The sequence below is a fragment of the Tamandua tetradactyla genome, chromosome 20 (assembly GCF_023851605.1).
Source record: "Tamandua tetradactyla isolate mTamTet1 chromosome 20, mTamTet1.pri, whole genome shotgun sequence".
Taxonomy (NCBI): domain Eukaryota; kingdom Metazoa; phylum Chordata; class Mammalia; order Pilosa; family Myrmecophagidae; genus Tamandua; species Tamandua tetradactyla.
The window spans coordinates 58,823,648-58,849,028 of NC_135346.1; the positions used below are offsets into that span (position 1 = coordinate 58,823,648).

General features: G+C 38.3%; 1 protein-coding gene and 1 pseudogene across 17 annotated transcripts in view; one reads left to right on the top strand and one right to left on the bottom strand.

Annotated features, from left to right (window-relative positions):
* Positions 1 to 25,381, top strand: part of NSD1 (nuclear receptor binding SET domain protein 1) — a 240,700-nt gene that overhangs the window by 45,803 nt on the left and 169,516 nt on the right. The window lies entirely within an intron of this gene.
* Positions 11,873 to 13,129, bottom strand: LOC143664176 (heterogeneous nuclear ribonucleoprotein A1-like; annotated as a pseudogene).

The window sequence follows — 25,381 nt, forward strand, 5'->3', positions numbered from 1 at the left end:
ATGTTTATAGAGTGTGTTGTTGAGCCTCCACGTATTTGTGAATTTTCTGGCACTCTGCCTATTATTGATTTCCAACTTCATTCCTTTATGATCCGAGAAAGTGTTGTGTATGATTTCAATCTTTTTAAATTTGTTAAGACTTGCTTTGTGACCCAGCATATGGTCTATCTTTGAGAATGATCCATGAGCACTTGAGAAAAAGGTGTATCCTGCCGTTGTGGGATGTAATGTCCTATAAATGTCTATTAAGTCTAGCTCATTTATAATAATATTCAGATTCTCTATTTCTTTATTGATCCTCTGTCTAGATGTTCTGTCCATTGATGAGAGTGGGGAATTGAAGTCTCCAACTATTATGGTAGATGTGTCTGTTTCCCTTTTCAGTGATTGCAGTGTATTCCTCACATATTTGGGGGTATTCTGGTTCATTGCATAAATATTTATGATTGTTATGTCTTCTTGTTTAATTGTTCCTTTTATTAGTAGATAGTATCCTTCTTTGTCTCTTTTAACTGTTTTACATTTGAAGTGTAATTTGTTGGATGTTAGTATAGCTACTCCTGCTCTTTTCTGGTTGTTATTTGCATGAAATATCTTTTCCCAACCTTTCACTTTCAACCTATGTTTATCTTTGGGTCTAAGATGTGTTTCCTGTAGACAGCATATAGAAGGATCCTGTTTTTTAATCCATTCTGCCAGTCTATGTCTTTTGATTGGGGAATTCAGTCCATTAACATTTAGTGTTATTACTCTTTGGGTAATATTTTCCTCTACCATTTTCCCTTTAGTATTATATATATCATATCTGATTTTCCTTCTTTCTACACTCTTCTCCATACCTCTCTCTTCTGTCTTTTCGTATCTAACTCTAGTGCCCCCTTTAGTATTTCTTGCAGAGCAGGTCTGTTGGTCAGAAATTCTTTCAGTGACTTTTTGTCTGAAAATGTTTTAATTTCTCCCTCATGTTTGAAGGATAATTTTGCTGGATATAAAGGTCTTGGTTGGCAGTTTTTCTCCTTTAGTAATTTAAATGTATCATCCCACTGTCTTCTAGCTTCCATGGTTTCTGCTGAGAAATCTACACATAGTCTTATTTGGTTTCCCTTGTATGTGATGGATTGTTTTTCTCTTGCTGCTTTCAAGATCCTCTCTTTCTCTTTGACCTCTGACATTCTAACTAGTAAGTGTCTTGGAGAACGCCTATTTGGGTCTAATCTCTTTGGGGTGCGCTGCACTTCTTGGATCTGTAATTTTAGGTCTTTCATAAGAGTTGGGAAATTTTCAGTGATAATTTCTTCCATTAGTTTTTCTCCTCCTTTTCTCTTCTCTTCTCCTTCTGGGACACCCACAACACGTATATTTGTGTGGTTCAAATTGTCGTTCAGTTCCCTGTTCCCCTGTTCAAATTTTTCCATTCTTTTCCCTATAGTTTCTGTTTCTTTTTGGAATTCAGAGGTTCCATCCTCCAATTCACTAATTCTAGCTTCTGTGTCTTTAAATCTACCATTGTAGGTATCCATTGTTTTTTCCATCTTTTCTACTTTGTCCTTCACTCCCATAAGTTCTGTGATTTGTTGTTTCAGTTTTTCTATTTCTTCTTTTTGTTCAGCCCATGTCTTCTTCATGTCCTCCCTCAATTTATCGATTTTGTTTTTGAAGAGGTTTTCCATTTCTGTTTGTATATTCAGCATTAGTTGTCTTAGCTCCTGTATTTCATTTGAACTATTGGTTTGTTCCTTTGTCTTGTCATATCTTCAATTTTCTGAGCGTGATCTGTTATCTTCTGCTGGCGTGTGGGCATTTAATCAGATTTCCCTGGGTGTGAGACCCGGCAGGTTGAAAGATTTTTCTGTGAAATCTCTGGGCTCTGTTTTCTTATCTTGCCCAGTAGGTGGCGCTCATGGCGGTCATCCTTCTGCGGGTCCCACCAGCAAAATATGTTGTGGCTCCTTTAACTTTGGAAAACTCTCGCTGTAGGGCGAGGTCACCAGCCGAAGCGGCTTGGGGGAGTGCCAATCCGAATCTCCCTGCCGGCCCGGGGATCTGCATGCGGGGAGGGTCGCCGGCCTCCGCGGCTTGGGGGAGCGCCCGTCTAAATTTCCCAGCCGGCCCAGGGCACCAAGCGTGGTGGCGCGGTGCCGGCCTCTGTAGCTTGGGGGAGTTCCTAACCACCGTTCCCAGCCGGACCGGGAAGCCACGTGTTTGAAAGGGACCCCGGTCGCCGTTCTCCGCGGCTTGGGGATCTCCGATCCAATTCTCCCAGCTGGTCCGGGGCGCTGCGCGTGGAGGCGGGGGTGCCAGCCGCCACGGCCTGAGGGGACCGCCTGTCCAATTCTCCCAGCTGGCCTGGGAAGGAGGGAGGGAGGGACTCCGGCCGCCTGCCGCCTCGGCCCGTGGAAGCCCGCGCCCCTTGGCGATCTCACCGGAGCGGGTTCTCCCAGCCAGTCAACCATTCCAAAATGGGGTACGCTGTCCTCTTGGTCTCTGTTGTGGCTCCAGGAGCTGTCCTGTATCGTTCCCACCTCCCTAGTAGCTGTTCTGGAGGAGGAACCAAGACCCGCGCATCTTACTAAGCCGGAAGTCACTCGGGAGCTTCCTTCTTGATGGTTAGAACCCTGCCCAGATACCTAGGAGGAATCCTTGGACCTCTGAGATACTCAGTCTTTATATCAAGCACTTGTCAGGAGCTGGACTCTGTTAGGTGATGAGGGAGTGAGTGGTGGGATGAGCAAGGTTCAAGAGTTCTCTTGCTCTGGAGCTCTCAATCCAGCCCTTGGAGCCCAGTGATTTAGTTTCCTGCCCTTAAGAAGTCGGTGGTCTAAGTAGTTACTGAGAAGCTCAGCAGAAAGGCGCCCCCCCTGAGGCCCTGCCCCACGCGGCCTGCGAACCCCGCCCTCTGAACAGTTTTCCATTTAAAGTCTGTTTTGTCTGAAATTGGTATAGCTACCTCAACTCTTTTTTAGTTATTATTCGCATGGAATATCTTTTTCCTACCTTTTACTTTCAACCTATTTGTATTTTTGAGTCTAAGGTGCATCTTTCGTAAACAGTATATAGATGGATCATATTTTTAAATTGATTCTGCCAATAGTGTCTTTTGATTGGGGAGTTCAATCCATTAACATTCAGTATTATTATTATAAAGACAGTACTTAAATTCAACCATTTCATCCTTTGACTCTTATATATCATGTTTTATTTTGTCTCTCTTTTTAGTTACCCTTACAGATAATTTTCAGTTCTACTTTCTCCTCCAAGCCTCTCTCTTCTCTTTTCCTTTCAGTCTGCACTACTTTAGTATTTCTTATGCGGCAGGTCTCTTGTTAATGAACTCTCTCAGTTTCTGTTTATCTATGAATATTGTAAACTCTCTCTTTCTCTCTCTGTCTTTTTTTTTTTTTCTTTAATATATATGCTTGGGGTCACATTTCGTTCTTTTTCCATGTAAGTATACCATTATTACAGCACCATTTGTTGAATTTTTGTTTTGTTTGTTTTTTCTTTCTTTCTTTGCTTGCTTGTTTGTTTTTGGGAAGTGCATGGACTGAGAATTGGGGCCAGGAATTTAATCCATGTCTCCCACATGGCAGGTGAGAGTTTTACCACAGAACTACACTTGCACCCACTGTCTCTCATTTTTGAAGGATGGTTTTGCTGAATTTTTTATTGGCAGTTTTTCTCTTTCATAGGTATATCATACCACACTGCCCTCCCCTCCCGCCTTCTTGGTTTCTTATGAGAAATTGGCACTTAGTCTTATTGCAGATCACTAGTATGTGATGAATCACTTTTCTCTTGCTGCTTTCGTAATTCTTTTTTTTATCTTTGGCTTTTAACGTTCTTTTTAGTTATGTGTCTTGGAGTAGGTCTGTTCGTATTTGTTCAATTTGGAGTTTGTTGTGCTCCTTCAACATGTGTATTTATGTCTTTCATATGAGTTCGAAAATTTTTGGTCATTATTTCCTCAGATATTCTTTCTGGCCCTTTTCCCTTCTCTTCTCCTTCTGAGACACCCATGATGTGTGTATTTGTACCTTTCACGCTATCATTCAAATCCCTGGGACATTGCTCAATATTTTCTGTTCCTTTCTCTATCTTTTCTTCTGTCTGTAAGATTTTGGTTGTCCTATCTTAGCCTAGTTTCCTGATTCTTTCTTCTGCCTGTTCACATCTGCTCTAGTGTATTTTTTTAAAAAATATTTTTGGTAACAAGTCTTTACATACATACAGTCCATATATAGTGTACAGTCAAGGTCTAACGTATTTTTAATCTCTTCTGTTGTGCCTTTCATCCACATAATTTATTATATTTCTTTTTACGTTTTCACATTCTTTTGTGCGCACACATCGTATTTTTTTTTTAATGCAATTTTATGGTATAGTCATAAAGCATAGAGACCATCTGAGGTATATACTCCCTGGCTTACAGTATCATCACATAGTTGTGCATACAGCTCCATGATGAAATGTTTGATATCTTTTATCTCTTTAGCCATATTGTCCTTCATTTCCTTAAATTAGGAGATTTGTTTGGACATCTTTGATTAGTTTTTCCAAATCCAGTATCTCTTCTGAAGTTTTAATTGTTCCCTTGACTGGATAATATCTTCCTATTTCTTTTTCTTTCTTTTTTTCTCATGGCAGGCACTGGGAATTGAACCTGGGTCTCCAGCATGGCAGGTGAGAACTCTGCCTGCTAAGCCACCATGGCCCACCCCTTCCTGTTTCTTAATATGGCTTGTAATTTTTTGCTAATGTCTAGGCATCTGATTATCTTGAGGAGTTTACTCGGGTTTCTCTCCCTTGTCTAAGGTTTTATTGTTGATTGGGTTTGTGTTAAGGCTTTTCTTTGATGCTTATTGTGCCTTATTCTATACCTTATCCTTAGATTAGCCCACGTTTTTATTTTTTACTTTTTGTTTTTAGCCCATGTTTAACTGATTAGAATTTTCAGCTCTTCTTTGTCTGATTCTTGCCCCACATGCACATTACAATTTTTTTAGAAAAGTCCATTCTTACATTTTCACCTCTTATTATATTAGCTTTATATGAATTTTGGTTGTTATTTTTAAGATATTTAAACATTTCTTAGAGTTTACTTAGATCAGAAGTAATACATTCCTATAGTAGTGTGAGGTACTAGGTGTCTTATTGAATCTCCTATTTTTAAAAAATGCCTATTCTGGAAAAATGTGGAAATATTTAACTCCCCCCCCCCCCCCCGAGGAATTCCTGATGTTCTCACAAGCATTAGGAACTACAAACTTAATAAGTCAAGCCCTTATGAAGCATTCCTGTGAAGGGAGACTAAGCCTACTTATAATTATGCCTGATAGTCATCTCTAGAGAACTTCTTTTGTCCAGATATGGCCTCTCTTTCTCTAAGCCAACTTTGCAAATAAACTCATTACCCACCCCCAGCACTACATGGGACACAACTCCTGGCATGAACCTGTCCCTGGCATCATGGGATTGAGAAAGGCTTCTTGACCAAAAGGGGGAAAAGAAATGAAACAAGATAAAGTTTCAGTAGCTGAGAGATTTCAAATAGAGTTGAGAGATCATCCTGGAGGGTTTTTTTTATGTATTATATATTCATTTTTAGTTTCTAGTATATTAGAATAGCTAGATGGAAATACCTGAAACTGTTGGACTGTAACCCAGTAGCCGTGATTCTTGAAGATGACTGTATAACTATATAGCTTTTAGAAAGTGACCATGTGATTGTGAAAACTTTGTGACTGGCACACTCTTTATCCAGCATATGGGCAGATGAGTAAGAAAATAAAGAAAAATAAATACATAAATAATGGGGGGTATGGGATGTTTTGGGTATTCTTTTTTTTTGTTTTCATTTTATTTATTTTTTAGAGTAATGAAGTTGTTCTAAAATTGATTGTGGCAATGAATGTACAACTGTATGATGATTCTGTGAGCCACTGATTATATACTTTGGATACTTATATGGTCTGTGAGTATATCTCAATAAAATTGCACTGAAAAAATGCCAGTCTTTTGGTTCAAAGAGTGGCATTTACTGAACCCATGCTGTCATGGTCAGGTTCATGTGTCAACTTGGCCAGGAGCTGGTGCCTGGATGTCTGGTCGGGTAAGCACTGGCCTGGTATGAGGACAGTTCATGGACTTAAATCGTGATCACATGGGCTGCTTCCACAGCCGATTGCATCTGTAATCAACTAAGGGGAGTGTCTTCTTCAATGAGTGATGGTTAAACTAATCACCAGAAGGCATTTAAGAGGATTCAGAAGAGACAGTCACTCTTCTGAATTTTTTTAATTATCGTCTTTGTGCAGTTGTTTCACCTTCAGGAGAAAACTTCCTTTCCTCTGTTCCTTCTCTGGGAATTTTGATCTGTGCTGTTTTTTTTTTTCCCAAACTTTCAAATGTTTTGTTTTCAGTGTTTTTAAACATTTTAATATAACAAAGATATAAAATAATGTGTAGTAGTTAATCTGGATTTAATTTAGAATCAAGCTATTTACTTATGTACAATACTGTGCCTCAAGGTGTGGCTACCACAAGAACTTAAACATCTTTAAGCAATATGAGTTTGTCTTTGGATAGGGAGACATTTGGATAGAATTGTCAAAACAAAACATACCTATTTTAGTCCAAACTAATTTTGCTTCTCTTATTAAGTACCAATTTTCACTTCTTTTTTACAAGTCAGAAATACTCCACTAGCCTAACAATCCATAGATTCTCTGAATGAAAATTTATTAAAATTGAATATTTGTAAGATGACTTTACTAACTGGTAACGTTGCTTGGCTACCTATGTTCAAATCCTCAGACAACCCAGTAGATTAGAAACAACAGACGTGAAACAACAATAAATTAGTATGGTATTCCTTCTCCCTCTCTGTCAGGCACAGAGCTTTGTTATGCTGAGACATGGTGTAATAAAAAGTCTTTTCATTATATTTAGGGTAGAATATGTTCTAAAAACCTGTTGGCAGCTGAAGTATGACGTATTTTTTTTTATATTTATACATATTTGTGTTGGACTCCATGCAAAGGAGTAGGTGACATTTTAATTACTTGAAATCAGTGGCATTTGCTAGGGGCAATTTCAGCCATTTTAAGTCTCTCAAAGAGAGGAAAACAAAACAAAAGAAAAAAACCTTTCCTTTCTTATTGGTTACCTGCAGCATTGCATTCTGACCTTTGATGTTCCTAACAATTCCCTACAGAGGTCTGTGGAGAATTCAGACTAAACTTTATGTATGCAAGTAAAGTCAGCATTAAAATTGACATGCTTTGTTAGCTTTGAAAATGTTTAAGTAAAATCAGTACTGTTTAAGAAAGCAACTGGACTGTTTTAGAAGAGTTTTTCTTATGTCAAGTACCTGAAAATCTTAAAAGAACCAAGTGACTATAACTGTGATTACTTTTGGTAAGGGTTAGGTCTACAAAAAGACTATCAGAATTAAGTTGATTAAATCAGAGAGTTTAAAAGACGCTCTCTGAAATCTGGAGCTAGGATCCTTTAAAAAAAGTTTATTAAATTACCGATAAAACTACTTTTTGCTAAATACAGTCAAAGCAGGTTAGTGTTATGAGAATTACTTTAGTAACAAACACTGTCCAGGTTAGTGTTATGAGAATTACTTTAGTAACAAACACTGTCCAAACAGATTTTCCTAAACTAGACTGTTTCACATTAGTTATTAAAGTTTGCTGTTTGTTTTTATTTAGCCTCTATAGTTTTTCACACTCCTTTCTTTGCCTCTACTTGCTTTTGCCTAGAGGTCAAATTCTGGGAGGAAGGTCATCCTGCAGAGGAATTTTCCAAGGCACTATTTCTTGGCTAGAACAGGGTGAAGAGACCCCAAAGGGTGGGCAGACTAGGTCTTCAGTTCCCAGGGGAGGGGATTAGGAAGAGTACCAAAAGTTTCTATAGTTTCCTCAGATCTGTGCATTTCTGGGCTACCTAGCAAATGCAGCCCCTCAGTTAACCATTTCCTAGAGCCCTGAGAAAGTGCTGTGTCTTAAAATTACTACCATCTGTGTCTCTGTGAGGGGCAAGTTTGTAAATAAGGGCTGTGCCATGTTTGGGGCAGAGTGGATTGAAATATTAGCTCAGAGATGGGACCCTGGGATCCAAATTTGCTAATGAAAATCTGTGGTCAGTGATCCACTGTGCCCCCCATTGTTGGAAAGGAGAATTTTTATATCTCTTTCTGTCCCCAGGGAGCTAGCCGTGGACTTGAAACCAATGTGGTTCACTGTGAGATTGGGGATTGGGTGTTGGCAACCCCTTTGCACAGAGAACAACTCATTGTTCTTTGCTGTAGTTTATCAGCCTCTTTTTTCATACTCTTCTCTGAATGCTATACAGTGTTCAGCCCTCCAGAGCCTGAGAACAGTTGTTTCAGATAGTTACTGCTTGTTTAATAGTTGTTTTACTGTAAGGACTGAATCCTGGAGCTCTCTACTCTGCCATCTTACCTTGAAATTCCCCTTGTTGTTCTTTTTCTGGGGTACATGGTCCAGGAATTAAATCCGGGTCTCCCTCATGGAAGGTGAGCATTCTACCACTGAACTACCTGTGCACCCGCCCTCAGATATTTATATATATATTTTACTCTCTTTTGCTCTGTTGTTTCGGGCTTATTTTGCCTCACTAAATGTCGTAAAGGTTCATTTGCAGTGTTGTATACCTCACAACTTCATGCCTTTCTGTAGCAATGATATTCGATCATGTGTATACACTCTTGTTCGCCAATCTACTTCTCAGTCAGTGCATCCTTCAGCCACCTGTATTCAGCAGGCATCATGTATAATGCCCAAAGTCCACAGTCCATCAAAGTGAATTTTAGTTAATTTCTTTGTCTGATTTTTTTTATTAGAGAAGTTATAGGTTTGTAGAAAAATCTTGTTGAAAATATCGAGTTCCCATATACCCCAGCTCACATTGTTTTCCTTATTATTAGCACTTTGAATTAGTATGGCACTTTTGTTATGATTGACAAACAATATTATAATTATACTATTAATTATAGTCTCTAGTTTATATTAGGGTTCACGGTTTGCTTTGTATAGGCCTGTGGTTTTCAGTTTTTACATTTATATTCTAGAAGTATAGATATAACCTAAAATTTGCCCTTGTAACCACATCCAAATATATAATTCAGAAGTGTAATTATATTCACAGTTTGCTATCATTGCCACTATTCGTTGCCAAAACTTTTATCACCCCATACAGAAACTCTGTACCAATTAAGTATTAACTCCTCTTTCTCTACCCTCACCCCAGCCCCTGGTACCTGTATTCTAAACTTCTGACTTAATCAGAATCAGTTTGCTTATTCTGGTTATTTCATATCAACAAGATCATACCATATTTGTTCTTTTGTATCTGATTTATTTTACTTACATCTGTATTGTTGCAGGTTTCAGACCCTCATTCTTCTTTATAATTGAATAATATTCCATTATATCTTATTGTCTATGTATTTCTTTATGTATCTGTATCCTATATTTTCTTTATTCATTCATCTGTTGGTGGACAATTGGGTTGTTTCCACCTTTTGTGAATAGGGCTGCTACATTAATGTACAAATATCCGTTTGAGTCTCTACTTTCAGTTCTTTTGGGTGTGTACCTAGAAGTGGGATTACTGGGTCTTGTGTTAATTTCTTAACTTTCTGAGAAACTGCCAAACTGTTTTCCGAAGTGGCTGTATTCCACATTCCCATCAACAATGAATGGAGTTCCCTGTTTCTTTTTTTTTTTTTTTTTTTTTTTTGAGGTGACAGAATTATAATACATTGCAGACACAGATTGGATTCCCAGTGGAGCTGTGCCAGCTCACACTTCTTGCCTCACACAAGCAGTGCTCGAATGTTACAGTTACAGTTACTTAAGAAGAAATTCCTTTCTGATATCAAGACAGCAAAATCTCGTGTCATGAACATAGAAGTGAAACATGATCTCAAAGGCAATTTGCTACCAGATTTTAAATCAATGCCCACCATCATATACCTCAAAGAGCATTTACCAGTACCCATAATGTCATAATCGATCATTTTGTTTGTATAAGTAAATTGCTGGAAATCATAGCCCTAGACTTCAGTAGGCATGAAACAGGATTGAATATGGTTTTTTGAAATGAATAAAGACTGAGATGGTCAAGCTCATGTGTCAGCTTAGCCAGGTGATGGTTCCAGTTGTCTAGTCAAGCAAGCACTGGTGTAATTGATGCTGTGGGGTTAGTTCGTGGACTTAAATCATCAGCATGTTGACCGCATCTATGGCTGATTACATCTGCAGTCAGCTAGGGCTATTGTCTTCTGCAATGAGGGATGTTTAATCTAATCATTGAAGGCTTTAAAGAAGTTGCAAGAGAGAATCTCTCTCTCCACTTCTGCCAGTCACCATCTACTGGGGAATTCATGGAAGACCTTCATTGGAGTTGCTAGCTCATGGCTTTCCCAACAGAATTTGGACTCTTGTATCCCCACAGTTGCATGAGATACTTTTATAAAATCTCATATTGACAGATATCTCCTGTTTGTTCTGTTTCCCTAGAGAACTCTGATTAATGCAAACTGCACAGGCCTATTTTGAACCCACTGAACTCTGACTACAGCATGGGAGAGATCATTAGCTCTCTTGCCCTCTTTTTTTTTTTTTCCAGATTATATCCTCAGTTTATTTTTCACATAAAATGGCTTCCGTAGTTTCCTGACCGTAGGAATGTAGGACTCTTTCTTTTTTTGCTACAGCTTCCTCAATTTCCTTCCTCTTCCACCCTTTCTCCTACTGCTCTAGACCCAGTTTCTCCCCAGAGTTTGAAATCAGCTTGGACTTCTGCTTCTGTTCCCTCAGCTCTCCCTCAGATTCTGATCTCACCTCAGCAGCAGCTGAAATAGATCAGGGGAGATCTCCGAGTCCACCCCTCGCCTCTGTCCTCACTCCTCCGTCTCCCTACCCCCAACTTCCCTTACCAAGTCTCTCTCACTTGTGAGGAATCCAGTGATGATTTCTATGGGGACATCCCATGGATTTTGTTTATTTATTTTGTTATTTTTCTTTTTTATTCCTGGCATGAGCAGGCTCTGGAATCAAACCCGGTTTCTGGCATGGCAGGTGAGAATTCTGCCACTGAACCACCGTGGCACCGCCCTGTCCCATGGTTTTTTTTTTTTTTTTTTTAACAAACAAAAAAAACTATATTTCAGGTGCAGCTTCATTCAGTGTTCCAACATAGTTACATTACACTTAGGTATTATTGTGCTGTCCATTTTTGAGTTTTTGTATCTAGTCCTGTTGCACAGTCTGTATCCCTTCATCTCCAATTACCCATTATCTTACCCTGTTTCTAACTCCTGCTGGTCTCTGTTACCAATGATATATTCCAAGCTGATTCTCGAATGTCGGTTCACATCAGTGGGACCATACAGTATTTGTCCTTTAGTTTTTGGCTAGACTCACTCAATGTTCTCTAGGTCCATCCATGTTATTACATACTTCATAAGTTTAGTCTGTCTTAAAGCTGCATAATATTCCATCGTAGGTATACGCCACAGTTTGTTTAGCCACTCGTCTGTTGATGGACATTTTGGCTGTTTCCATCTCTTTGAAGTTGTAGATAATGCTGCTATAAACACTGGTGTGCAAATGTCCGTCTGTGTCTTTGCCCTTACGTCCTTTGAGTAGATACCTAGCAGTGGTATTGCTGGGTTGTAATCCATTCTGCCAGTCTATGTCTTTTGATTGGGAAATTCAGTCCATTAACTTTTTTTTTTTTTTTTAAAGACACATTTATTTAGCGTCATGATCAGACTATTACATTTAGCAATCAACAGCATGGGTGCAAAAAAAAAAATCTACATTAAAACCCTTTGTTGGAATGCTTTACACTTACAGAACAGAAACTAAAATAACCTGTTATACAATTAGTCACAAATACAGTCCTTGTGTTTTTTTGCCCATACACATGAGTATTGTCTAAAACATGTCTTCTTTGTAGCAGCTAGGCCCTGCCACCACTGTGCTTGGCTGAGTTCACAAATCTGTTGTAACCTGTAGCTTCCCTGTAACTTCTCTGGCTCTCCTCTCCTGCTAAGCTTTGTTTCCTGGAATTAAAATCTTCTGCCACTGCCGTAGCTACTGCTGCTGGAGGAACCACCATAGCCACCTTGGTTTCGTGGTTTGGCAAAATATTGGCCTCCACCACCATAGGGGCCAGAACTTCTGCCTCCAAAATTTCTTCCCTTCATGGGTCCAAAATTTGAAGACTGATTGTTGTAACTGCCAAAATCATTGTAGTTTCCACCACCTCCAAAATTGCTTCCATCATTACCAAAACCATTATAGCCATTCCCACTGCCACCATATCCACCACCACCTCGGCTGCCACCAAAACCACCACGACCACTGAAATTTCCTCCACGACCAAAGTTGTCATTCCCACCAAAACCACCTCCACGACCACCACCGAAGTTTCCAGAACCACTTTGACCTCTTTGGCTGGATGAAGCACTGGCCATCTCTTGCTTAGACAGGGCTTTCCTTACTTCACAGTTATGGCCATTCACAGTATGGTATTTCTGAATGACAATCTTATCCACAGAGTCATGGTCGTCAAAGGTTACAAAAGCAAAGCCTCTCTTCTTGCCACTGCCTCGGTTGGTCATGATTTCAATCACTTCAATTTTCCCATACTGCTCAAAATAATCTCTTAGGTGATGTTCTTCAGTGTCTTCTTTAATGCCACCAACAAAGATCTTTTTCACAGTTAAGTGGGCACCTGGTCTTTGAGAATCTTCTCTTGAGACAGCCCTCTTTGGTTCCACAACTCTTCCATCCACTTTATGTGGCCTTGCATTCATGGCTGCATCCACCTCCTCCACAGTGGCGTAGGTGACAAACCCAAAGCCTCGGGAGCGTTTCGTGTTTGGATCTCTCATTACCACACATCCGTGAGTGTTCCCCATTGCTCAAAATGGCTCCTCAGACTTTCATCGGTTGTTTCAAAGCTTAACCCTCCGATGAAGAGCTTCCGCAGCTGTTCAGGCTCTTTAGGAGACTCTGACTTGGACATGACGGCAGTGAGAGAAATGACTTCAACGATGCTTCCCCAGCGGTGTCCAAGAGCAGAAAGTAGTCCATTAACTTTTAGTGTTATTACTGTTTGGATAATATTTTCCTCTACCATTTTGGCTTTTGTATTATATATATCATATCTGATTTTCCTTCTTTCTACACTGTACTCCATACCTCTCTCTTCTGTCTTTTCGTATCTGACTCTAGTGCTCCCTTTAGTATTTCTTGCAGAGCTGGTCTCTTGGTCACAAATTCTCTCAGTGACTTTTTGTCTATAAATGTTTTAATTTCTCCTTCATTTTTGAAGGACAATTTTGCTGGATATAGAAGTCTTGGTTGGCAGTTTTTCTCTTTTAGTAATTTAAATATATCATCCCACTGTCTTCTAGCTTCCATGGTTTCTGCTGAGAAATCTACACATAGTCTTATTGGGTTTCCCTTGTATGTGACAGATTGTTTTTCTCTTGCTACTTTCAAGATCCTCTCTTTCTCTTTGACCTCTGACATTCTAACTAGTAAGTGTCTTGGAGAACGCCTATTTGGGTCTATTCTCTTTGGGGTGCGCTGCACTTCTTGGATCTGTAATTTTAGGTCTTTCATAAGAGTTGGGAAATTTTCAGTGATAATTTCTTCCATTAGTTTTTCTCCTCCTTTTCTCTTCTCTTCTCCTTCTGGGACACCCACAACACGTATATTTGTGCGCTTCATATTGTCATTCAGTTCCCTGATCCCCTGCTCAAGTTTTCCATTCTTTTCCCTATAGTTTCTGTTTCTTTTTGGAATTCAGGTGTTCCATCCTCCAGTTCACTAATTGTAGCTTCTGTCTCTTTAGATCTACCATTGTAGGTGTCCATTGTTTTTTCCATTTTTTCTTCTTTGTCTTTCACTCCCATAAGTTCTGTGATTTGTTTTTTCAGATTTTCTATTTCTTCTTTTTGTTCAGCCCATGTCTTCTTCATGTCCTCCCTCAATTTATTGATTTGGTTTTTGAAGAGTTTTTCCATTTCTGTTCGTATATTCAGCATTAGTTGTCTCAGCTCCTGTATCTCATTTGAACTATTGGTTTGTTCTTTTGACTGGGCCGTATCTTCAATTTTCCGAGTGTTATCCATTATTTTCTGCTGGTGTCTGGGCATTTGATCAGATTTCCCTGGGTGTGGGACCCGGCTGGTTGAAAGGTTTTTCTATGAAATCTCTGGGCTCTGTTTTTTTTTCCTGCCCAGTAGGTGGCGCTCGTGGCACTCGTCTGTCTGTGGGTCCCACCAGTAAAAGATGCTGTGGCTCCTTTAACTTGCCAATCCGAATCTCGCAGTCGACCCGGGAAACCGCGCGTGGAGCGGGGGGTCGCCGGCCGCTGCGGCTTGGGGGAGTGCTGGTCAAAATTGCCCGGCTGGCCTTAGACGCCAAGCGTGGCGGGAGGGCCCCGCTATCCAACGTTCCCAGTCAGACCGGGGAGCCACGTGCGTGGAGGGGACCCCAGTCGCCAGCCGCCCCGGCCGGGAAAATGCGCGCCCCTTGGTATCTCACCGCAGCAGATTCTCTCTGCCCGTTCAGCCGTTCCAGAATGGGGTACGCTGTCTTTTTGGTCTCTGTCGTGGCTCGGGGAGCTGTTTCGTATTGTTTCTGTTTCTGTAGTTGCTGTTCTGGAGGAAGAACTAAGACCCGCGCGTCTTACTAAGCCGCCATCTTCTCCGGAAGTTCGAGTTCCCTGTTTCTTAACAATATCTCCAAAGTTTATTTTCTGTGGTTTTTATTTTTAAATAGCAACCATTCTAATGAGTGTGAGATGGTATCTCTTTGTGGTTTGGTTTTGCATTTCCTTAATGGCAAATAATGTTGAGCATCTGTCTTTTTGTGTGCTTTTAGCCGTTTGTATGTCATCTTTGGAGAAATGTCTGTTCATGTCTTTTATCCTTTTTTTATTTAATTTTTTTCCTCTGTCCCTTTTTAAATTTTTGTTGTTGAGTTGTAGGATATCTTTATATAGAGGTGCACCTTAGAGATAGAATGGTTTTGGTTTCAGACTGAACAGTAAAGCAAATACCACAGTAGAGCCAGTCACACAAATGTTTTGGTTTCAGTGCATATAAAATTTGTGTTTACACTATACTCTCCTCTAGTACTTTTGCAATTTGCATTTGTCTAAAAAAAAAATAGTATACTTACCTTAATTTAGAAAAACTTTATTGCTAAATAATTCTGAACATATTCTGAATCTTCAGCTAGTCTTAAGGTTTTTGCTGATGGAGGGTCTTGCCTTGATGTTGATGGCTAATGACTAATCAGGGTGATATTTGCTGAAGATTGAGGCGACTGTGGCAATTTCTTAAAAGAATACAACAATGGATATATGCTGCTGTTGTTAATTTTCATTCTTAACATATATTTAACATATGCCAGGCAGCCAAGCACTTACTAAGACCTTAATAACTATTTTCTCATTTCATCCTCAAAACAACCTATGAGCTGCTAGGCATGGCCACTGTTTCATTTTGCAGATTAGGAAATTGAAGTTGAGCGAGATTAAGTGGTTTCCCAAAGTGATGGTGCTCGTATTAGATCCAAGGCCATCTGGCTCCAGAATTTTTGCTCTTTGCCAGGCAGCCACCTGTTGCAAAGGACTAAGGACACTGTTTATTATATAGTATATTTTTACTAGACTCTTGTCTTGTTATAAATTAGAGGTTAAAATGTCAGGTAGAAATTTGATTGCTTCTTTTTCTCAAATCGATGTTTAAATTTGGCCTAAAATCATAAATATAAGTAGAAAGACAGGTGGTGTAATCTGCGAATTTGTTCTGTACTCTAATGCCACATATACTTTCTTTCTGGTATATTAGGAGTTACTTCTCCATTTTACTTCTTAGTCATATCTCATTACTAACAAACACACTGTACTTGGACTACTAAGTTATGAAGTGGTCATTTAATTATTATACCAGAAATGAATATTTCAGTTCAAAGCGGTTACCTTGGGAGGAGAGACATTAAAATTCAGCGTTTTAGTTGTTTTAAAATACATAATTCATTGTTTCCATTACATTACCAATTTGTGCAAGCATCACCACTAATTATAGAATATCTTCATATCCCCTAGTAGAATTCCCGTACCATTTACTGGCCATCCCTGTGCCCTAACTCCTGGCAACCACTAATGTGACTTCTGTCGCTACGGGTTTACTTATTCTGATCATTTGATAGCAATAGAATCATCAAATATGTGACTTTTTGTATCTGGCATTTTTAACCCATCCTTGTTTTCAAGGTTCACCATGTAGTAGCATGTATCATTATTTCATTTCATTTTATGGCCAAATAATATTCTGTTGCACGGATATATATCACATTTTGTTTACCATTCATTAGTTGATGGATATTTGGGTTGTTTCTAATTTTTTGCTGTTCCAAATAATGCTACTATGAAGATTCATGTCCAAGTTTTTGTTTGGACATGGCTTCATTTCATTTCTTGGGTTTATACCTAACTTGAATCCAGTTTAATGTTATTTAAAACTTCAGAGTTAATTATCACAATTTCAATTAATTATTTCTGAAATTACTCCTTTTGCACACTATACATTTTAAAAATATGTTTTTATTATAAACAGTGGACTGACATACCAACATTCTTGACATGGTTACAATCAGTGGCTTACAATATCATCACATAGTTGTGTATTCATCATTTTTTCTGAACATTTGCGTCACTCCAAAAAAAGAAATAAAAAGAAAAAACTCACACATATCATACCCCTTACCCTTCCCTCTCATTGATCACTAGTATTTCCATCTACCCATTTATTTATATTTTACCCCTTATCCCCTCTATTATTTATTTTTATCCATATTTTTTACTCATCTGTCCATTCCTTAGCTAAAAGGAGCATCAGACGTATGGTTTTCACAGTCCCACAGTTTCATTATAAAACCTGTAACTTTATACAGTCGCCTTCTAGAATCAAGAGTACTGGAACACAGCTCAACAGTTTCAAATATTTCCCTCTAGCCACTCTAATACACCATAAACTAAAAAGGGATTTCCATGTAATGGATAGGAATAACCTCCAGGACAACCTCTCTGCTCTGTTCGAAATCTCTCAGCCACTTACACTTTATTTTGTCTCATTTCTCTTCCCCCTTTTGTCAGGAAGTCTTTCTCATTCCCTTGATGCCTGGTCCCAGCTCACCCTCGGATTTTTATCTTATGTTGCCAGGGAGATTTATAGCCCTGGGAATTATGTCCCACGTAGGGAGAGAGGGGAAGACTGATTTCACCTGCTGCGTTGGCTTGGAGAGAGAGGCCACATCTGAGCAACAAAAGAAGTTTGCTTGGGGTGATTCTTAGGCCTGATTTTAAGTAGGGTTAGCCTGTCCTTTGCAAGAATAAGTTTTATAGGGGCAAACGCTAAGATCAAGGACTCTATCTATTGAGTTTGGTTGTCTCCACTGCTTGGTGAGGATATCAGAAATTCTCCAAATGGGGCATTTGAATATTTCCTCCTTTCTCCCCAGTTCTCCAATGGGACTCTGCAAATACTTCTTTATTCATAGTTCAGATCACACTGGGATTTATTGTGGCATCACGCTGGATAAACCTACAAAATCTCATGCCCTGTTCAAGGTTCCATGTACTTAAGGTGTTCAGTTAACTTGTCCATATAAATTATATTAGGATATGTTCTAGTCAAAATATAAATTTTGTACCAAATAAACATTTTTTGCTTTAGTCCCACGCAGATGTTGAAGTTGAAGTTTTAAAGTACCATCTGTTTTCATTATCTTGCAGTATTGACATTCCTTTATTCTTTTTTTATCAATGCCTTTTAAAAAAAATTTTCATTTATGATACATAACCACATACAGACACAAACATTCTTACCATATGACCATTCCGTTCTTGTTATATAATCAGTAACTCATAATATCATCATATAGTTGTATATATCATCATGATCATTTCTTACAACATTTGCATCAATTCAGAAAAAGAAATGAAAAGAAAACAAAAAAATTCATACATGCCATATTCTTACCCCTCCCATTTCATTGATAACTCCTAACATTTCAATCAACTACATTTATTTTAAAATTTGTTCCCCCATTATGTATTTATTTTTAATCCATATAGTTTACTCATCTGCCGATAAGGTAGATAAAAGGAGCATCAGACAATCACAATCACATAGTTACATTGTGAAAGCTTTATCATTATACAGTCACCTTGAAGAAACATGGCTACTGGAGCACAGCTTTACATTTTCAGGTGGTTCCCTCCAGCCTCTTCATTACACCTTAACTAAACAGGTGATATCTATTTAATGCGTAAGAATAGCCTCCAGGATAACCTCTCCACTCTGGAATCTCTCATTCATTGACAGTTTATTTTGTCTCATGTCTCTCTTCCTGGTTTTGGGTGAGAAGGTTTTCTCAATCCCTTGATCCTGAGTCCCAGCTCATTCTAGAATTTCTGTCTCATGTTGCCAGGAAGGTCCACACCTCTGGAAGTCATGTCCCATGTAGAGAGGGGAAGGACAGTGAGTTTGCTTCTCATGTTGGCTGAGAGAGAGGCCACATCTGAGCAACCTATCCTTTGCCAGGTTAAGTTTCATATGAACAAACCCCAAGATTGGGGGCTCAGCCTATTGCTTTGGTTCTCCCCACTACTTTTGAGAATATCAAGAATTCTCCACTTGGGGAAGTTGAATTTCCCCCCTTTTTTGCCATTCCCCCAAGGGGACTTTGCAAATACTTTTTTTTATTCACTGTTCAAATCAGTCTGGGATTTATCAGGGCATCACTCTGGACAAACCTACAAAATCTCATGCCCTACTCAAGGTTCCAAGTACTATGGTGTTCAGTTAAGCTGTTCACATGAGTTATATTACGAAATGCACTAGTCAAAATATAAATTTTGTACCAAATAAACATTTTTTGCTTTAGTTTCACACATAAGTTGAAGTTTTAAAATATGAATTACCATCTATTTTCATCACCCTGCAATATTGACATTCCTTTATTCTTCCTCATGCAAAAACTTTTTTTAATTTGTACATCACTACCATTGTACTCTCTAGGCATTCGTAGATTATACCATCTCAGACTTTATCTTCTATCTTTCCTTCTGGTTTCATTGGTGCCCCCACCCCTCCTCCCTCTGTCCTTCTCACATTCAGCTTCGTTCAGTGTATTTACATTATTGTGCTACAATCAGATAGTATTGTGCTATCCATTTCTGAATTTTTACAATCAGTCCTGTTGCACAATCTGTATCTCTTCAGCTCCAATTACCCAATATCTCCCCTATTTCTATTTCTTGAATACCTCTGTTCTTAAATGAAATTCTCCAAGTTCATTCATTAATGTTAGTTCATTATCAGTGAGACCATACAGTATTTGTCCTTTTGTTTCTGGCTTATCTCACTCAGCATAATGTCCTCAACATCCATTATGTGGTGCTTTTTTGCTTTATATGTTTACAGGCTCTGTTTTTAGGTACCTATTATATGTTCATCATTATTACATCTTCTTGTTGGATTGACCCTTTTATTATTTATCACTTTATTTTTTTATCTCATAATAATTTTTTACTTAAAATCTACCTGTTTGGTATTAGTGCAGCCACTCCAACTCTCTTTTGGTTATTGATTGCCTGAAATATCCTTTTCTGTTCTTTCACATTCAGCCTATTTGTTGATCTAAAGTGAGTCAGATAATTCGTTTTATAGATTCTGCCAAACTCTACCTTTTTTTAAATTAAAAAAAAAATTTTTTTGGTGTCTGGTACAGAATCAAACCTGTGTTTCCTGCATGGAATTTGAACATTCTACCACTGAACCACCTGTGTACCCTAAGTGCTGCCTTGTAATTGTACAGTTGAAGTCATTTAAATGTAATGTATTTAACTGACAGAAACGTATGCCATTTTGCAATATCTTTTCTATTCCTCAGTTTCTACATTATTGATTTTCTCGATTGTTTTCCTGTTCTCAGTTTCATTTATTTTTGCTCTAATCTTGTTATTTCTTTCCTTTTGCTTTCTTTGGGGTTAGTTTGCTGTGCTTTCCCTAGTTCTTCCAAGTGAACAATGAATTCCTCGATTTTTGCTCTTCTTTTTTGATATAGGCATTTGGGGCAATAAATTTCCCTCTTACCACTACTTTTCCTGCATCCCATAAATTTTGATATATTGTGTTTTTATTTTCATTTGCTTCAAGGTATTTACTGATTTCTCTTCTAATTTGTTCCTTGACCCACTGGTTGTGGGTTGAATGTGTTGTTCAGCCTCCATATATTTGTGAATTTTCTGGCCCTCTGCCTTTTATTGTTTTCCAACTTCATTCCGTGCTGATCTGAGAATGTGTTTTTATTATTTCAATCTTTTTAAATTTATTGAGACTTGGTTTGCCACCCAGCATATGGTCTGTCCTTGAGAATGATCCATGAGCACTTGAGAAAAAGGTGTTTTCTGCTGTTGTGGGGTATAATGTTCTATAATGTCTACTTTGTTTATTGTATTGTTCAAATTCTCTGTTTCTTTATTGATCCTCTGTCTAGATATTCTGTCCATTGATAAAAGCGGGGAATTGAAGTCTCCAACTCTGGTATGGTAGATATGTATATTTCTCTTTTCGGTGTTTTTAGCATTTTCCTCACGTATTTTGGAGCACTTTGACTTGGTGTATGAATACTTATTATTGTTATGTCTTCTTGTTGAATTGTTCCTTTTATTAATACATCGTGTCCTTCTTTGTCTCCTTTGATTGTTTTCTATTTGAAGTCTAAGTTGTTGGATATTAGTATAGGTACTTTTGCTCTTTTTTGATTGTTGTTTGCATGAAATATCTTTTCCCAAGTATTCACTTTCAATCTATGTTTGTCTCCTATTTAGCTGGTTCCTATTTTTTTAACCCATTCTACCAGTCTGTGTCTTTTGATTGGGGAGTTTAATCCATTAACATTTAGTGTTATTACTGTAATAATTTCTTTTACTATTTTGCCTTTTGGATTTTATATATTGTTCAAGTTTGCTAGCTGCCAGAATGCAACACAGCAGAGATGGATTGGCTTTTAATAAAAGGGGATTTATTTTGTTAGTTCTTAAGAGGAAAGGCAGCTAACTTTCAGCTGAGGTTCTTTCTTACGTGGGAAGGTACAGGATGGTCTCTGCTGGCCTTCTCTCCAGGCCTGTGGGTTCCAACAACTTTCCCTGGGGTGATTCCTTTCTGCACCTCCAAAGGCCTGGGCTGAGCTGCAAGTGCTGAGATGAGGAATACCGAGCTGCTTGGGCTGTGCTACGTTGAGCTCTCTCATTTAAGCACCAGCCAATTAAGTCAAACGTCATTCATTGCAGCAGGCACGCCTCCTAGCCGACTGCAGATGTAAATCAGGAACAGATGAGTTCCACGTACGATTGGCTCATGTCCACAGCAACAGGACTAGGTGCCTTCACCTGGCCAAGTTGACAACTGAATCTAACTATCACATATGTCATATCTAATTTTTCTTCTTTTTATCTTTATTGATAGTCTTCATTTTTACACTCTTCTCCACACCTCTCTCTCTGTCTTTTCCTATCTGACAGTACTGCTCCCTTTAATATTTCCTGCAGAGCTGGTCTCTTGGTCACAAATTCTTTCAGTGATTTTTTTTTTCTGAAAATGTTTTGATTTCCCCCTCATTTTGAAAGGACGATTTTGCTGGATATAGAGTTCTTGGTTGACAGTTTTTGTCTTTTAGAATTTAAGATATATCATACCTCTGCCTTATCATCTCCATAAGTTCTGCTTAGAAATCTACACAGTCTTATTGGCATTTCCTTGTATGTGATGGATTGCTTTTCTTTTAATGTTTTCAAAATTCTCTTTCTCTTTGACTCTGACATTTTGATGAGTAAAGTGTCTTGGAGTATGTCTGCTCGGATCTGTACTGTTTGGGGTATGCTGCACTTCTTGGATTTGTAATTTCATAAGAGTTGGGAAATTTTCAGTGATAATTTCCTTTGTTAATACTTCTCCTCCTTTTCCCTTCTCTTCTCCTTCTGGGACACCCAGAACATGTATAGTCATACACTTCGTGTTGTCAGTCAATTCCCTGTGACCCTGCACAAATTTTTAAATTCCTTTCCTGTATTTTCTTTTGCTTGTCTGATTTCAGGTGTCCTGTCCTCCAGTTCACTAATCCTGTCTTCTGACTCCTGAAATCTAACATTGTAGGTTTCCATTGTTTTTTTCATCTCTTCTGCTGTGCCTTTTATTCCCATAAAGTTCTGTGATTTGTTTTTTCACACTTTCGATTTCTTCTTTTTGTTTGTCCCTTGCCTTCTTTTTATCCTCCCTCAATTTTTTGATTAGATTTTTTAAAATGTATTTATTTATTAATAAAAAAAATTAACAGATGAACATAAACATTTACATATGATCATTCCGTTCTACATATATAATCAGTCATTCACAATATCATCACATAGTTGCATATTCATCATTTCTTAGAACATTTGCATCAGTTTAGAAAAAGAAATAAAAAGACAACAGAAAAAGAAATCAAATGAAAACAGAAAAAATATGATTATACATACCATACCCCTTACCCCTCACTTTCATTGATCACTAGCATTTCAAACTAAATTTATTTTAACATTTGTTCCCTCTATTAATTATTTTTATTCCGTATGTTCTATTCATCTGTTGACAAGGTAGATAAAAGGAGCATCAGACACAAGGTTTTCACAATCACACAGTCACATTGTGAAAGTTATATCATTATTCAGTCATCATCAAGAAACATGGCTACTGGAACACAGCTCCACATTTTTAGGCAGTTCCCTCCAGCCTCTCCATTACATCTTGAATAACAAGGTGATATCTACTTGATGTGTAAGAATAACCTCCAGGATAACCTCTCGACTCTGTTTGGAATCTCTTAGCCATTGACACTTAATTTGTCTCATTTCCCTCTTCCCCCTTTTGGTTGAGAAGGTTTTCTCAATCCCTTGATGCTGAGTCTCAGCTCATTCTAGAATTTCTGTCCCTCGTTGCCAGGAAGGTCCACACCCCTGGGAGTCATGTCCCATGCAGACAGGGGAAGGGTGATGAGATTGCTTGTTGTGTTGACTGGAGAGAGAGGCCACATCTGAGCAACAAAAGAGGTTCTCTTGGGGGTGACTCTTAGGCCTAATTTTAAGTAGGCTTGACCTATCCTTTGTGGGGTTAAGTTTCATATGAACAAACCTCAAGACTGGGAGCTCTGCCTATAGCTTTGGTTGTCCACACTGCTTGTGAGAATATCAGAAATTCAACTTGGGGAAGTTGAATTTCTCCCCGTTCTCACCATTCCCTGAAATAACTTTCCAGATACTTTTCCACTCACTGATCAAATCACTCTGGGATTTATCGGGGCATCACTCTGGACAAACCAACAAAATCTCATGTCCTACCCAAGATTCCAGGTACTTATGGTATTCAATCAAGCTATCTGCATAAGTTATGTTAGGAAATGCACTAGTCAAAATATAAATTTTGTGCCAAATAAACATTTTTTGCTTTAGTCTCACGCATAAGTTGAAATTTTAAAATATTAATTACCATCTATTTTCAGCACCCTGCAGTAATGACATTCCTTTGTTCTTCCTCATGCAAAAACAGTTTTTAAATTTGTACGTTTTGTCACTATCATTATACACTCTAGGCATTCCTAGATTATAGCATCTCAGTCTTTATCATCTGTCTGTCTTTGTGATTTCATTTATGCCCGCAGCCCTCCTCCCTCTATCATTCTCACATTCAGCTTCATTCACTGTTTTAACATAATTGTATTACAGTTAGGTAGTATTGTGCTATTTCTGAGTTTTTATATTCAGTCCTGTTGCACAGTCTGTATCCCTTCAGCTCCGATTACCCAATATCTTACCCTATTTCTATCTCCTGATGGTCCCCATTACCAATGAAATATTCCAAGTTTAGTCACTAATATCAGTTCATATCAGTGAGACCATACAGTATTTGCCCTTCTGTTTCTGGCCGGTCTCACTCAGCATAATGTCCTCAAGGTCCATCCATGTTGTTACATAGTTCATAACTTTAGTCTGTCTTACAGCCGCCTAATATTCCATCGTATGTATATGCCACAGTTTGTTTAGCCACCCGTCTGTTGATGGAGATTTTGGCTGCTTCCATCTCTTGGTAATTATAATAATGCTGCTATAAACATTGGTGTGCAAATGTCCGTTTGTGTCCTTGCCCTCATGTCCTTTGAATAGGGACAGTATATAGATGGGTCCTGTTTTTTAATCCATTTTGCCAGTCTATGTCTTTTGATTGGAGAGTTTAATCCATTAACATTTAGTGTTATTACTGTATGGATGGTACTTTCTTCTACCACTCTGCCTTTTGGATTTTATATGTCATATCTAATTTTCCTTCTTTTTACCTTTACTTATAGTCTTCCTTTCTACACTATTCTCCACAGTTCTCTCTTCTGTCTTTTCGTACCTGTCTCTAGTGCTCCCTTTAGTATTTCTTGCAGAGCTGGATTCTTGGTCACAGATTCTCTCAGTGATTTTTTGTCTGAAAATGTTTTAATTTCTCCCTCATTTTTGAAGGATAATTTTGCTGGATATAGAATTCTTGGTTGGCAGTTTTTGTCTTTTAGTCATTTAAATATATCATCCCACTGTCTACTCGCCTCCGTGGTTTCTGCTGAAAAATCTATGCATAGTCTTATTGGGCTTCCCTTGTATGTGATGGATTGCTTTTCTCTTGCTGCTTTCAAGATTCTTTCTGTTTGACCTCTGACATTCTGATTAGTAAATGTCTTTGGAGTACATCTATTTGGATCTATTCTCTTTGGGGTACGCTGCACTTCTTGGATCTGTAATTTTAAGTCTTTCATAAGAGTTGGGACATTTTCAGTGATAATTTCCTCCATTAGTTTTTCTCCTCCTTTTCCCTTCTCTTCTCCTTCTGGGACACCCATCACCACTGTTTCTTGTTACTCCGTCTAGAGATTTTAACAGTTGAGAATGAGGATTTGTATTTTTAAATTTAAAACAATGTTTTAATAGGAAATTTTTTTTTAATGAATTCATGGTTTAATGAAATATTATAAGGCAAAGGCCTTATAATCACTACTAGGAGGAAATTGTTTTAAAGTCACCAACTTTATAATGTAGTGTTTTAAAATTTTAGAAGGTCCAAATATTGTAAAAAAATAAAACCAGTACAAACACATTGCAGAGGTAATCAATATTTTGTATGGGGAAGATCTGCAGCTGCTGAGGTTAAGTTCTACAAAAAGATTGTTAGGTCCTTAGG